Genomic DNA, 14583 nt, shown 5'->3' with positions numbered 1-14583 from the left:
AAGGATTTTCAAACTATTACCATATGTGCGAGGAGGCTGAGGGCTAGCACTGCTGGCCACCAGTATTTTTGCTGATCTTTTGGCCATGCTTGGTCTTCTGTAGGATGTAAGGATAGACTAGAACACCCAAAGCCATATGTTGCATCTATCAGTCTTGGAAAACTTGTAACCTTGGTGCATATGTGCCTGTGTTTCCCATGATACTGAAAAAACCCAAATGAACCAAAACAAATATCATCATTTTTTTCAATATTATGAAATTTTAAAATCATTACCTTTCATACACGGCCAGTGAAAGTAAGCAGATACTCGCTGGCAATGTCACAATACCAGAAAAGTAGTATACTAATACTACTTTTCTGGTATCGCCAGCTACTGACTATAGTCAGTACCAACAGTATGATTCTCAGTGCTCAGTTTGATACCACGTGGGGTTATGTACTGTATGTACTTAAACAAAAACCATGAACTCCTTTCACATGATCTTTCACATGGTGGTGTCAGCGTGTATTTAAAATATTAAAATTATATTTTGATGACAGGACGGATTAAACTGGTTGCAGAGTAGTTTACTAACATTACTACATGCATAATATTATATAACATAAAAAAAATGTTAATTCACATGTTGAGTGATGCCAATACCCAGCATGTTCTTTTGTTGCTGAAGTTGGATGCCTAGTTGCTGGTTACAGACAAAAATGCAAAAAAAAAAAAACCCTTTCACTGATTTAGAAGCGTGTATGTCTGCTAACGTCTTTGTGGTGTAGTACTGAGCAGGCAAATCAAATATACACAAGCGACATTCCACTTTGTCAACATGAAACCCAAGGGGAGAAAATATCGCCCAAATATGATGCTGACAAAACCACAAGGTGACATCCAAGCTGACCTGAGTGACACACTTTAATCTTCACCGCATCAAAACAACAATGAGAGTGACATCTGATCCTTCCACAGAGAATCTGTGTGCGCCGCTGCCCGTCAAATAAACAAAAAGGACTTTTGTTCAGAGACTCTGCCGTCTTCAATCAGGCACATGAGTGATCAGAAAACTGGGTCTAAACACACAGATGAGATTTTATAAGCTGTACTATTTCCACAAATAGAAACTGAGTGTCATTCACGCATGCACTGATGAAACTGTGGCATGTTTATAATACAATTATTTCTTCATTCTTTCTTTCTGTTTTTTTAAGTAGGTAACCTGACACCACAGCTGACATGACAGTATATAGTTCATCTGAATTGCTTCTAGTTCTAAGACCTGCTCTGGTCAAAGTGTGCACACTGTGGCGTTGCTCTTTGTGCTCACACAAAGCCTACAGTCTGCTTTTCTAGCTTTACATAAAAACAGATATGTGTTGAAAGATAAGCAACAGAACGATGACTTCACAATGATGTGATGATGACAACATTAAAAGTAGGGCAGGGAAAATCGAGAACAATATAAATACAGAAGAATAATTCAGGCAATGAGGAACAGGAAAAGTCACAGTCACAATGAAACAGCATTAATGCCGCCCATGTTTTTTTTCGGTTTTGTTTTTTTGTGCGCATTATCTAACCAGGATGTTGGACATGAAAGAAAAAAAGAAAAGAAAAAAAAAAACACGAGGAAATAATAAATATTAATGGGGACTAATGTGTGTGTGTGGGAGTGAGTGAGAGATCAGAATGGAGGGGCAAGGCTACAACTACTGACTGGAATTTCTTACTCATACTTGAGTACATGTTGAAAATGAAAATTACAAGACAATCACAGTTTTAGGTCAGGAAAGTTCATGGAAAAGATGACATGAAAGAAAAGTTGTAGTAATGGAAATGTAGCACGACACACCGCTGCCAGAAAATCTGCTTTAATGAGAATACGTTCATGCTTAGAGCTCATGATTTGGGCAAACACACAAATAAGAGTAAATAATCCATAACAATGGTGCTCATTAAACATGTTAGGAAAGTAAACAGTCATTTCTTGAAGATTATGTGTTAGAAAGAAAACAATATAATAAGGCTCTGACAGAGTCTGACCGGTTCTTTTGCTGTAAGGTGAGGATGGAGTTGACCAATACATTTTGTTTGTTTTCCTCAAAAGTTTAACTCTTATCAGTTTCTACTTTTCAGGTTAGATTTCAAACTTTCCTTTTTGACTGCTGATCCTGAAGTATTCCTTATACCGCAATACGTTCAGTCTGCTAGCAGGCTTCCCATGATACCCTGAGCACTTCTCTTCCATTCTTTTCTCTCTTCGTGTGTTTATACCTTTTGTTATCTTCTTCCTGCAATAGTTATAATATAAGTTATAATGCTGAGCTCTCACTGAGCCTGGTTCTGCCAGAGGGTGTTTTTCCCCTGTTAAAAGAGAGTTTTTCCTTCTCACGGTTACCAAGTGCTGCTCAAAGGGGTCGTCTGATTGTTGGGGATTCACTCTAGCATTGTAAGGTCTTTACCTTTCAATATTAAGCAATTTAAGGTGGTGTTGTGAATTTGTGTTATATAAAAACACAATTGAACTCAATTGAATTGATAGTGGGGATTTTTTTTAGACAGCCGGAATCTCCAGAAATGAACGAGAAGCAATGGGAAGAGACAATGATCATACTTTATTATAAGTTTGGTTACATGACCTGTGATGACCCTTAAACACAATGTGCTACACCTTACTTCAAACTCTGGCTTCATCTTGACTTGAGAATCAAACTTTATTTCATCATTTTATGACTGTATATTTCCTGTCACAGGTCTCCTTCCCACATAACATTAAATAATTAATGCATAATTAAGTACCTCAAAGATTTTTTTTGGCACAGCTAAAAAGTTTTTATGTGTCCTAATAGTCCAGTATGTTGCCACGGAGACACCCAGTGGTTACTGTTCTTTTCTGTCAAAGAAAACTCGGAAAAGGCAAAATCACAAACACAAGCTGGAAAACAGAAAATAGTGTGCCAATGGGTGCGTTAAGCACAGATGTGTTTTCTGTGAACAACTGAATAATGTTAAAGGTATGTTAGAACACTTTGCGTGCCTTTAGCATGTAAATCCTTTCCCAAAGAGTTAGCTGTTGCTCAACTTATACAGCTATTTTGTTTTTAAAATGTAAAGCCTGAAACATGCTTCATTTCTATTTTCAGCATATAGTGTCACACCCACACACTCCACTGCAAAAATCTTTACCAGCAGAACACCTGAGGTGCTGCTACATCAGCACTGACAGCAGGGCAAAGAAAATTCATTAGAGAAAGTGATTAAGTACTATATTTATGTATACATTTATATCTGAGGTCCATTATACTGTACTACACACACACAGATGAGATGAGGCAATTGAGGGGTCACTGATGTCACTGAAAACTCAATCCCACTTATCAATCACACAATAAAGCACACTTGTTTGGCTCAAATAGGTAATTTAATCAAATGGATGCAATGTTGTTTTTAATAAGCTTACAACCAGTAATTGAAATAATAGAGGGTTGAACCACTACTGCACTGCCTTCACGTGTCAGATCCTTAGGATATTTCAGTCTTTTATTTACAGTCTACAGGACTGTTAGAGGAAGCCAGAGCAGCTGGAGAGAACACGAGCAGGCACAGGAAGAACATGCCACCTCCACCAAGGCCTCAGCCAGTCAGCACATGCTAACTACAGTGGCTTGCAAAAGTATTTCCACATTGTCACATTACAGCCACAAACATGAATCAATTTTATTGGAATTCCACGTGAAAGACCAACACAAAGTGGTGTACACGTGAGAAGTGGAACAAAAATCATACATGATTCCAAACATTTTTTACAAATAAATAACTGCAAAGTGGGGTGTGCATAATTATTCAGCCCCCTGAGTAAATACTTTGTAGAACCACCTTTTGCTGCAATTACAGCTGCCAGTCTTTTAGGTTTGTCTCTACCAGCTTTGCACATCTAGAGACTGAAATTGCCCATTCTTCTTTGCAAAACAGCTCCAGCTCAGTCAGATTAGATGGATAGCGTTTGTGAACAGCAGTTTTCAGATCTTGCCACAGATTCTCGATTGGATTTAGATCTGGACTTTGACTGGGCCATTCTAACACATGGATATGTTTTGTTTTAAACCATTCCATTGTTGCCCTGGCTTTAAGTTTAGGGTCATTGTCCTGCTGGGAGGTGTCCCTCTGCCCCAGTAGAGGAAGAACACACACACACACACACACACACACACACACACACACACACACACACACACACACACATATATATATATATATATATATATATATATATATATATATATATATATATATATATATATATATATATATATATATATTATGGCTGCATAATGATCATTTAAACTTGACTTAATTAAGTTGCCTTTAGTCAGCATTATGAGTGCATTGACATGTAACACAGTTAATCTGAAGTGCAGAAAATTCTGACTTAAATGCAGCATTTGAACAGCATTTTTACTAAATACTGACCACTTCCCACAGTAGAGGTCAAAAGTCTATACGGCATTTTAAAAAAAGCAAGATATGCCAGAACACAAGTATGGAACAGGTTTTTTCCCCTATCACCACCACTCAATGAGCATGTGTATTTATTTCTGAAATAACATATGATGCTTTTGGTTCCCTAAAATGACATCTGAGTTTCCCCCTGTGTAGTCACACTGTGTAAAATGAGGAACAAATACAGGTAACAGTGATGGATGACTTCTTCTGTGAGCAAGACTTTCCTAAAAGGGCTTGTTCTGTTTTATAGCTGCCTTGTGATCACCTTTAGTTGGCTCTGTTTCCAAGAGACGCTTGATTAATTCCTTGAAAGGCACGTGGTTGAATGTGAATGAGGGTGGCAGTGCAAACAAGGACACAGGTTGGATTATTTATTACTGTTTCTAATTCTAATCTTAATGACTTCTTATGTGAATACAACTTATTATGATAGTAATTGTAGGTCTGTCATCCAGGGTTATTAATGTAAATGAAATAAGATATCAAAATATGCAGGGTTGAAAGGAAATTGCAGAAATATAAAAAGTGTGACATAAGAAGTTAATTAATTATAAGTGTAATTGTTTCATCAAGCAAAAAGGTTAATTCCATTAAATTATAGTATATATTATGAAACGCTCTGTGAATCACTACCTTATCATGGTGGAGGAGTTTGTGTGTCCCAGGGATCCCAGGGGCTATGTTGTCGGGGGCTTTTAGGGTCACCCATGGCAAACTGGTCCAGACAAAGAGCGATTTAAATGACCTCTATGAGTAGAACATCGAGGGAACAGTTCAGCCCGGGATAGGGTTACTGGGGCTCCTCCTGGAGTCTGGGGAGGGTGCCCGAGGGCAAGCGTCTCAGTCCATGGGGCCCATCCGGGCACAGCCTGAAAAAGGATCATAAGCCCAACTTCCTGTAGGCCCACTACCCACAATAGGCACTGTGCATTGTGTGTTGGGCAGTGGCCAGGAGCAGAGGCCCTGGTGAACTGATGCCATCAACAGGAGCCAGTTGAGGTGGTCCGGGCATCTGGAAGTATGCCTCCTGGCGGAGGGCATGTCCCACTGGGAGGAAGCCCCAGGGCAGACCCAGGACACGCTGGAGGGATTCTGTCTCTCGGCTGGCCTGGGAATGCCTTGGTGTTCTCCCAGACAAGATGGAGGTGGTGGCGGGGTAGAAGGAGATCAGGGCTTTTCTGCTTGGGCTGCTGCCCCTGTGACCCCGGATAAGCAGAGAAGATGGATGGATGGTTGCATATATATTATGTAATATTCACAGTACTATATTATAATTTCCCCTTTACATTAACAAGAGATGGTACATATAGGTATAGTACAAACACATTGCATGTCTCTGCTACACAGCAATATGTCAATTTCATCTTTATTGTTATTCCCTTCATCCCCTGGCTCTTTTTGGAGAATTTAATATCCACCGTCCTCTATGGGGTCTTATATGAAAAGGTGTGAGCCTTTCCACACACTGTCCAATCTGTTGGATTCACCACAGGTGCACACTAATCAAGTTATAGATTAGATTAGATTAGATTAGATTAGATTAGATTAGATAGAACTTTATTAATCCCTCGGGTGGGTTCCTCTGGGAAATTCGATTTCCCAAAAAAGCACAGCACCGACAGAAGTTACAGAGTTACAGAATATTATATATATATATATATATAATACACACACACACACATATATATATATAAATACAGAGACAATATAAATAAAATATACGAAGGGGATAAATAGAATAAATAGGAATAAAAAATAAAAATACAAGTGAATTGCACATTTCAAGTATTGAGTCTATTGCACCGTTGACTATTTACAAAAGTATTGCACAAAAGGTATTGTACAGTGAGGTGAAGAGGCACTACAGCTTAGTTGTTCCCCCCTCCTTTGTCCTCCTGTTTCCCCTCCCTCTCCCCTCCAGGGAGGAGTTAAACAGTCTGATGGCGTGTGGGACAAAGGAGTTTTTAAGTCTGTTAGTTCTTGTCTTTGGGAGAAGCAACCTGTCACTGAACAGACTCTTCTGGTTGTTAATGGCCGTGTGCAGAGGATGTCTGGCATTGTTCATAATGTCCATCAGTTTCTTTAATGTCCTTTTCTCTGCCACTGTCACCAGTGTCCAGCTTCATGCCGACCACAGAGCTAGCCCTCCTGATCAGTTTCTCCAGCCTGGATGAGTCCTTCTTTGCTGTGCTGCTCCCCCAGCACACCACAGCATAGAAAAGTACTCCAGCAACCACCGACTGGTAAAACATCCTCAGGAGCTTCCTGCAGAGGAAGTACAGTCGGCTTTGTGCTTTTTTATACAGGTGCTCTGTGTTGCATGACCAGTCCAGTTTATTGTCCACCCACAGCCTGAGGTACTTGTACTTGTTGACCACCTCCACCTCCTCCCCCTCTATCTGAACCGGCAGTGGACCTGCTCTAGACCTCCCGAAGTCCACAACCAGTTCCTTAGTCTTTGAGGTGTTGAGTTGCAGGTGGTTTGTGTGACTCCATGCAAAAAAGTTCCTCACCAGACTTCTGTACTCCTCTTCCTGATCATCCCAGATACACCCCATGATGGCTGTGTCGTCTGCAAACTTCTGAATGTGGCATAATTCAGAGTTGTAGCAGAAGTCAGAGGTGTACAGGGTGAAGAGAAGAGGGGACAGCACAGTTCCCTGTGGTGCTCCTGTGCTGCTGACCACTGTGTCAGACGTGATGTCCTTCAGCCTGACGTACTGTGGTCTGTCGGTGAGGTAGTCGGAGATCCAAGCCACCAGGCAGGGGTCCACCTCCATCCTGTTCAGATGATCAGGGAAAACAGGATGCATACATTTTTATTTCAAGCAAACCTTTTATTCTAATTTTTCTCACCTGTTATGTCGATCTCCACCCCATCTTGGTCCTTCATTTTGGATACTTTCTCTCCTGTTTCACTACCTGAGCTGGTAAAACTAGTGAATTCAGTGAAAGCATCCTCTTGTTCTCTTGACATTGTACCTGCATCATTATTCAAAAATGTCTTCCAGGCAATTGGTCCATCTGTGCTCACTCTAATGAACTCTTCACTGTGTCTGGTATAGTTCCAGTTTACTTAAAAAATGCTTTTTATATTCTCCCACTTTTAAAAGAACCTCAGCTAGACGCCTCTCTTTGGAGCAGCTACAGACCAATCTCCAAATTACCATTAATTGTTAAACTGCTAGAAAAGGTTGTGGCTAAGCAACTTATAGCGGCTCTGGAAAAACATAGCATTTGCGATAAGTTTCAGTTTCGCTCACTCCACGGAGACAGCCCTTCTTAGGGTCTCAAATGACATTTTGATGAGTAATGATGCAGGAAAATGCTCTGTTCTACTTATGTTGGACCTCACATTGGCTTTTGACACTGTTGACCACCACATCCTCCTTGAAAGGTTTAATCATTGGGTTGGTGTATCTGGAACTGCCTTACAGTGGTTCTCCTCATATCTCCATCACCGATCCTTTTTTGTGGCAGTCTCCAATTTTAGGTCATCTTCTACCGCCCTTACTTGTGGTGTCCCTTAGGGTTCGTTTTGGGGCCTTTATTGTTTTTAATATATCTTCTCCCCCTCCAGCATATAATGTGCTCTTTTGAGGACATTTCTTATCACTGTTATGCTGATGATATTCAGTTGTACGTTTCTTTTAAGCCCCATGATTTATCTAAGCTTCAGCTTCTGAATGACTGCTTAGATTCAATCAAACATTGGATGGCTGCAAATTTCCTCCAACTCAGTGAGGGGAAAACGGAAGTCCTCATATGCGCTCTGGACAGATTTTTATCCCAGATAGTGAAAGCCCTTGGTCCTCTCTCAGTGTATGTTAAATCCTCTATCAGGAATTTAGGTGTCACTTTTGACTCGACTCTCACATTGGATGGGCATGTGAATTCTCTGGTTTGGTCTTGTTTTTATCATGTAAGAAATGTGGCTAAGCTAAGCCCTATTTTATCTCGCTCCTAACTGGAGATTGCTATACTTGCATTTATTTCGTCACGCTTGGACTATTGTAACTCACTGTTTATGTGTCTAAGCAAAGGTTCTCTGGATCGTCTGCAGGTTGTGCAAAACGCTGCAGCAAGGCTTTTGACAAAATCGTCTAAGTATTCACATGTGACACCATTGTTATCTCAGCTACACTGGCTTCCTGTGGAATTTAGAATCCATTTCAAGATCCTGGTCTTGACATTTAGTCTTGCATGAACTAGTACCAGTCTACATCTCTGAACTGCTACAGCCCTATGTCCCTAGCAGGTCCCTGAGGTCATCGGATCAAGGCTTACTTGCTATAAAAAAGACTAAGATGAGAACTGAGGATGATAGAGCTTTTGCCACTGTGGCCCCTAGGTTGTGGAACTCTCTCCCCCAAACCTTAAGAACTGTGGACTCAGCAGTTGTTTTTAAAAAAACAACTCAAAACTCACCTTTTTAAAACTGCTTTTGATTAATTTTTGCATGTTTTATATTGTCTGTTTTACCTTTTATTCTTTATTATCTTATGTGCAGCACTTCGTGACTCTGTCTAGAAAGGTGCTATATAAATAAAATTGTATTATTTTGGAAAAAAGCTGTAACATATGGAGCAAGTGCTGGGAATTCATTCTGGATGTATACATATTTTTAACTGGAATTTTTGTAGGCCAGGCTGAGGAGTAACCAAAAATAATGTAACAAAAAAAAAAAAGCCCCAAATAATTATTTTTTATGAGTAAGAACACCAGTACTGAAGACAAGAAAAACTGATATCTTCTAAAACCTTCTAAAAGAGGACAGGACCTCTCAGCAGTCTAATAGACTTATCCGATCCATAATACATTTTCTTGAGGCGACATATGAAGCCACTGAGAATGTGTAGGAGGAGCAGCTTCCTTTCACTGTACTTGCATTGCCTTTTGCTGCATTTAGCTGTGCATCTGCAACCCCAAACAGAGCCTGAAATAGTTTCAAATACTAAAGCACCGTTCAGTTCCCATGCCTTCTATGTGAAATCAGAGCTGTACACAGTTAAAGTAAAACCCACAGTTTGACTTGTTTATTGCTGTAATGAGCAATTACAGCAATAAGCTGAAATAATCACCTTTTCAGTTTCATACTTTACTTGAGCTCAGTTTCTAAACTAATTTAAAATAAATGCCCACATACACATACGACAGTAAACCAAACAAATTTGGACTGGCAGGACTGAATGACAGCTTCTCATTCAGCAGTCACAACAGTTCATTTCTCACAGTTTTGTATCTTTTTTTTTAAACATGCTGCTAAAACGTGTAAGAGAGCTAAACATCAGGGAACAACGCTCAAGCCACAGGTGAAAATCTTGGGGTTGAACACCGTCATCGATCACTTCAGCGATATTTCTACAGTAACTGTGTTCAATTCAGTCGCAGCCCATCCCCGTCAGGGTGTGCAGCATTATTGCTGTGATGTTTACAGGATAAAGGTGATAAGGGGGTGAGTACACAGCGTAGGCAGCTGGGGAAGTCTACCAGTGGTTCCACTCGGGGGTGTGAAGTGGTGCAACCCTTTTTTTCCACTCTCTTCTTTCAGTTCCTACGGGTTCACCCTTTAGTTCCATTACTGCTCACCGCACATCTCCTCACCACCTACAAATCAACATGTGTATTCGGGGAATTCAAAACATTGTGTGGTAACTCTTTCTTAAGAGTTACATGTCTTGATCAAGAGATTACTAATGTTGTGTTTGTGGTTAGCTTTACTTAGAATAGTCATTTCTCAGTCATTCTAGAGAAGTATAAAACCCTACAAAGACATTTTAAGGATAATCCACGTCCCGCATAAGACTTTAAATACTTTTGTTGTCTAATGACTCATTTTATTTGATTATTACCTGTGGATCTGATGGTGATCTGATTAAAAAAAAGACCACTAAGAAACACAATTAATTTACCAACATTTTAAAAGGTTTACAGCTGCACTTTCATTTTGACATAAGACACATTCTTGGGTTATAACTGACACAAAATCTGTCCTTCAGATTTCTGTAACATTTCCCAAACACACAAGAGTTTACTTTGAGAACTGGTATTCTGGCATAGTTGAATCCTTTTTGTGTTCATCCTTTTCATGTCATACTTTAATTGCGCTCTGTAATTATCATTAATTATATTTATCACTTTTTCACAGGCGAATCCAAACTTTGCCTCAGCTGGATTCCTGTAATATTCTCACCATCAACTATGGCTTGCAGCTCCATCATAACAATTGGCTCAGTCATTGTCATTTGAGAAGCAACTTTTTACCTGTAATTTAATAAAACCTGAAACCTTATGGTTAGACCAGAGGACAAGAGGTTTAATTGCCTGCCTATCAACTTTGAATTACTGTCAGAGTTTGTTTTTTTAATTCTCAAGTGATACTTGCAAACATGACGCAAGAAGACAAGTCTAGCAGCAGAGATACTCAGAATACATTTATCTGACCAGGGTCTTAATCTCTTACTCATACATCCACACAAATACAAAACTGTACTAAGTGTGGTTCAGCCCACCCTCTGGATATTACAGCTTGCTTTCAGGCTGATTATGGTTAATCTGTCTAGCTGATGAAAGGTGGTTCTCCAACTGCCTCATATTGGCAACGGTTGCCTTTTTCTGTTTACGTAGTCTCCATCTCTAAGATAACCAAATCCCAGTTCTTTTGGATTTTGTGCAGCAGGGCCTGTATCCACATACCCACGTGACCAAATGTGGGTACCTCCTAACTTAGCCTAAAAAATTCCAGCATAGTTCTCTTGCACAAGTGAAAAGACTCTGAGCAGGGAAGGGGCTAAAACTCTAACCTCAGCGGCAAGGCCCAATAGCCCAATCGCATGCTAATAGTTATAGTCTGTTCTCTTTACTGACCTCGCCTGTACCTCACCTCTCGCACTGTTGTAGATGGGATAGGCTCCGGCGCACCCTCAACCCTGATAAGGATAAGCGGACCCAGATGGATGGATGGATGACTTACCATCTTATATTAACGGGGGAATGGTTTAGTTTTTATCGATATTGACAACACTAAGAAGATTATGTCTATACTTCACAAGGAGCAACTCGCTTTTTGGGGAAGCTTCAAGAATATAGGCCCAAATTTTTGAGCTTATTGGAATGATATAAATTTGAATGCTGTGAGAAAGGTAATCATTTTGAATTAAAAAAGGCAAACTTTCATATATTATATAAGAATTACATCAAAAGTTAAATATTTCAAACATTTTGTTTAAATTTTGCTTATAGTGGGTTCCAGGGCAACAAAATCTGAGATGTGACAGTTTTCCTGAAGACACATGTGTGTAGTTACTCATGATGCACTGGCACCAGCAGTGGCGGTCCTAGCCTGTTCGGTGCCCTGGGCGAACACCCCCTCTGCGCCCCCTTTTCTACTCTGGAATAATCTTGTCAATTTTCTTGATATTTATTTATAATCACCTCTGTTAATCCTTGATATTTAGAACTGATTATATATTAGTATAATATATACTATATACTACATATAGTATGTATATATATATATATATATATATATATATATATATATATATATATATATATATATGTTTCACGATACATGACCTGCCATGACATCTGCTTACCTGTATCTTTTGCTCTTTTCTCCTCCTCTTCTTTTCTCTTTTTTCTAAACTGAGCACCTGATGGCTTTGAACTTTTCTTGTCCATCTTCCATTGGTTTTAATTTTGCACTCCAGTATGAACAATCACCCCCCAACCCGAGGATCACCACAACATAACCTAATAGACCTACACCTTAGCTCACAGAATCACTTTGTCTAGGGTTTATTTCTGAGATTTCGCACAACCCAGGTTTCAAATCATGAATACATAATGGACTTGGATTTACAACATTATAAATGAAATGTGCTCTGTTTGGAAGCGGCAGGGCCCCCCTCCCCTTTCGACGGTTTGTGTGTGAGACTTTAAATCATCAAATATAAATTTTAAATTGTTATTGATCCCTTTACCAAAAGTCCTAAAGTGTATATTTATTTTCTTACTCTTCTTATATTTATTGTTTGTTTACTTGCACTGTTGTAACTGGAGCCTCGTCTCTCTATATCCTGGACTGTATGTAGTGGAGATGACAATAAAGTTTACTTTGACTTCAGCAGCGAGCAGGCGCACCGAGGGCTCTCGCGCTCACTTTTCGCGTATGGAATTTTGAAAAAACAGCGGTGCAAATTATAAGTCTGTATTATAATGTCTGTTGTTTTCGTGTTTGGTTTGTTTTTATTTAGTTTTATTTTGCGGGTTGGTTATTAGATGCTGCTCCAGCCAGCCAGAGAATCCCCCGCCGCCCCGCCCTCTCCTCCCTGCGCCGCAAGCAGCAGGCGCACTTCACAAACGAGGGCGCCCTTACTCCCAGCAAATGGGCGATAGAAAACCGATCGGTGCCTGTGACATTCCCTGCGCTGGCATGACGTGATGCCGCCCCCCACCACGATGCCGCCCCGGGCAACCGCCCGTATCAAAAACCGCTACTGGGCACCAGCCTCAGTCCACTCCTTGTAAAGTTCACCAAATTTCTTGAATCAACTTTTAACGATCTTTTCAAAGCTGCGGTCATCCGTGATGCTTGGGCAACTTTTCCTACCACATTGTTCCCTTTCAGTCAACTTTCCGTTAAAATCCTTTGACCTTCTGTGACTTAACCTTCTTATGGAGGGAGCCAGTGATCACCAGGTAGAAATATTCCCCATGACAGTTAACTAGACAGAGCACTCAGTACTCATCTCGTTGGAAGAATTTTTACTCAAACACCGTTAGCACTGTTGTCTCTGAGGTTTGAATCAACCGCCTGGCCGGGACCTTCCTGTGTGGAGCTTGCATGTTTTCCCTGTGTCTTCGTGGGTTCTCTCTGGGTTCCTCCCACAGACTTGCACTTGGATTAACTGGTGATCATCATCAAAGTAAAAACAAGAAAATATTTGAAAGATTTCATGTGTAATGAATGTAGAACATATGGATGTTTACCTTTTAAAAATGAAATTACAATAATAATTTTACTATTCTAACTTTGTGAGATGTACTAGTAGAATGATTTAGAATTTTATGGCCTACTTATAGCCCCATTAAAACAGATCATACATAAACCAGAGTTTTAGTTTTGTATTTCTTCACATTCATTTTGACTTTTAAACTTTCCTATTCAGTTTAGTTTCAGTCAGTTTCCAGAGTGGGTTTGTTTGTTTCAGTTTAGTTCTGATTTGTTTGAAAATGTTTAGTTTTGGTTTAATTGTGTTAGTTTTAGTCTTTTTATTATTATACAGAGGGTATATGTGGGAGCAAAAGATTCACTCACAGCCATCACAAACATCCCAAGTCTCAATAAACATGTGCATAAAAGCCTCATCAGGAAGTCAACAGTCTTTTTAAATGTCTGACTTTCATTGCGAACTCAAACAATTTTTCACACTAATTTTAGTTTAGTTAGTTATAATAAGCTTGCCCTACATTTTCGTGCCTTTTTGCAGGAAACCCAAACACATATAAAAGGCTGCAGCCAGGGTTAGAAGCAGGAACCTTCTTGTGGTGCAGCGCTAACCACAGCAACGCCATGCAGTTTTGTGTGGGGACAAATTTTAGTTTGTGGTAGCCACCTGTCCACAGTTACAAACCTCATGGCACATCAACAGGTCTAAAATCAGCTTACAGTCATGACGTTTTTATTTCAGCATTTGCTTTTATCCTTTCATCTTCTTTTCATTAGTAACCTATATTAACCTAAGACCACAATGATAATACCTCAAATCTTCCCCTTGCGGGCTTTTAATTGATGGCAACTGAGTGGCATTTTGAGCTACGGTGTGACCCCAGATCTAGGAGGTGGGTGGAGGGAGACACCAGTGAATTCCCTCAGCAGTCTGATTACACCACCCAGCAATTTTCCATGTTGACATTTTCTAAATGTAAAAGACCGCACAGTCAGAAAGTTGAAGGTTGGATATTAATCATCTACCACTTTTGTTCTAAAAAAATGTGTGGGGTTCAAGGAAAGGAAGTAAACAACACTTATTCGGTGACATCTGTCACGGCATTCAAATGAAGTGAAAGAAGTGATCAAATAAAAAC

Source organism: Maylandia zebra, linkage group LG15 (assembly GCF_041146795.1).
Source record: "Maylandia zebra isolate NMK-2024a linkage group LG15, Mzebra_GT3a, whole genome shotgun sequence".
NCBI lineage: Eukaryota > Metazoa > Chordata > Actinopteri > Cichliformes > Cichlidae > Maylandia > Maylandia zebra.
The sequence above is the reverse complement of the archived record's forward strand: the minus strand, read 5'-3'. Positions refer to the sequence as shown.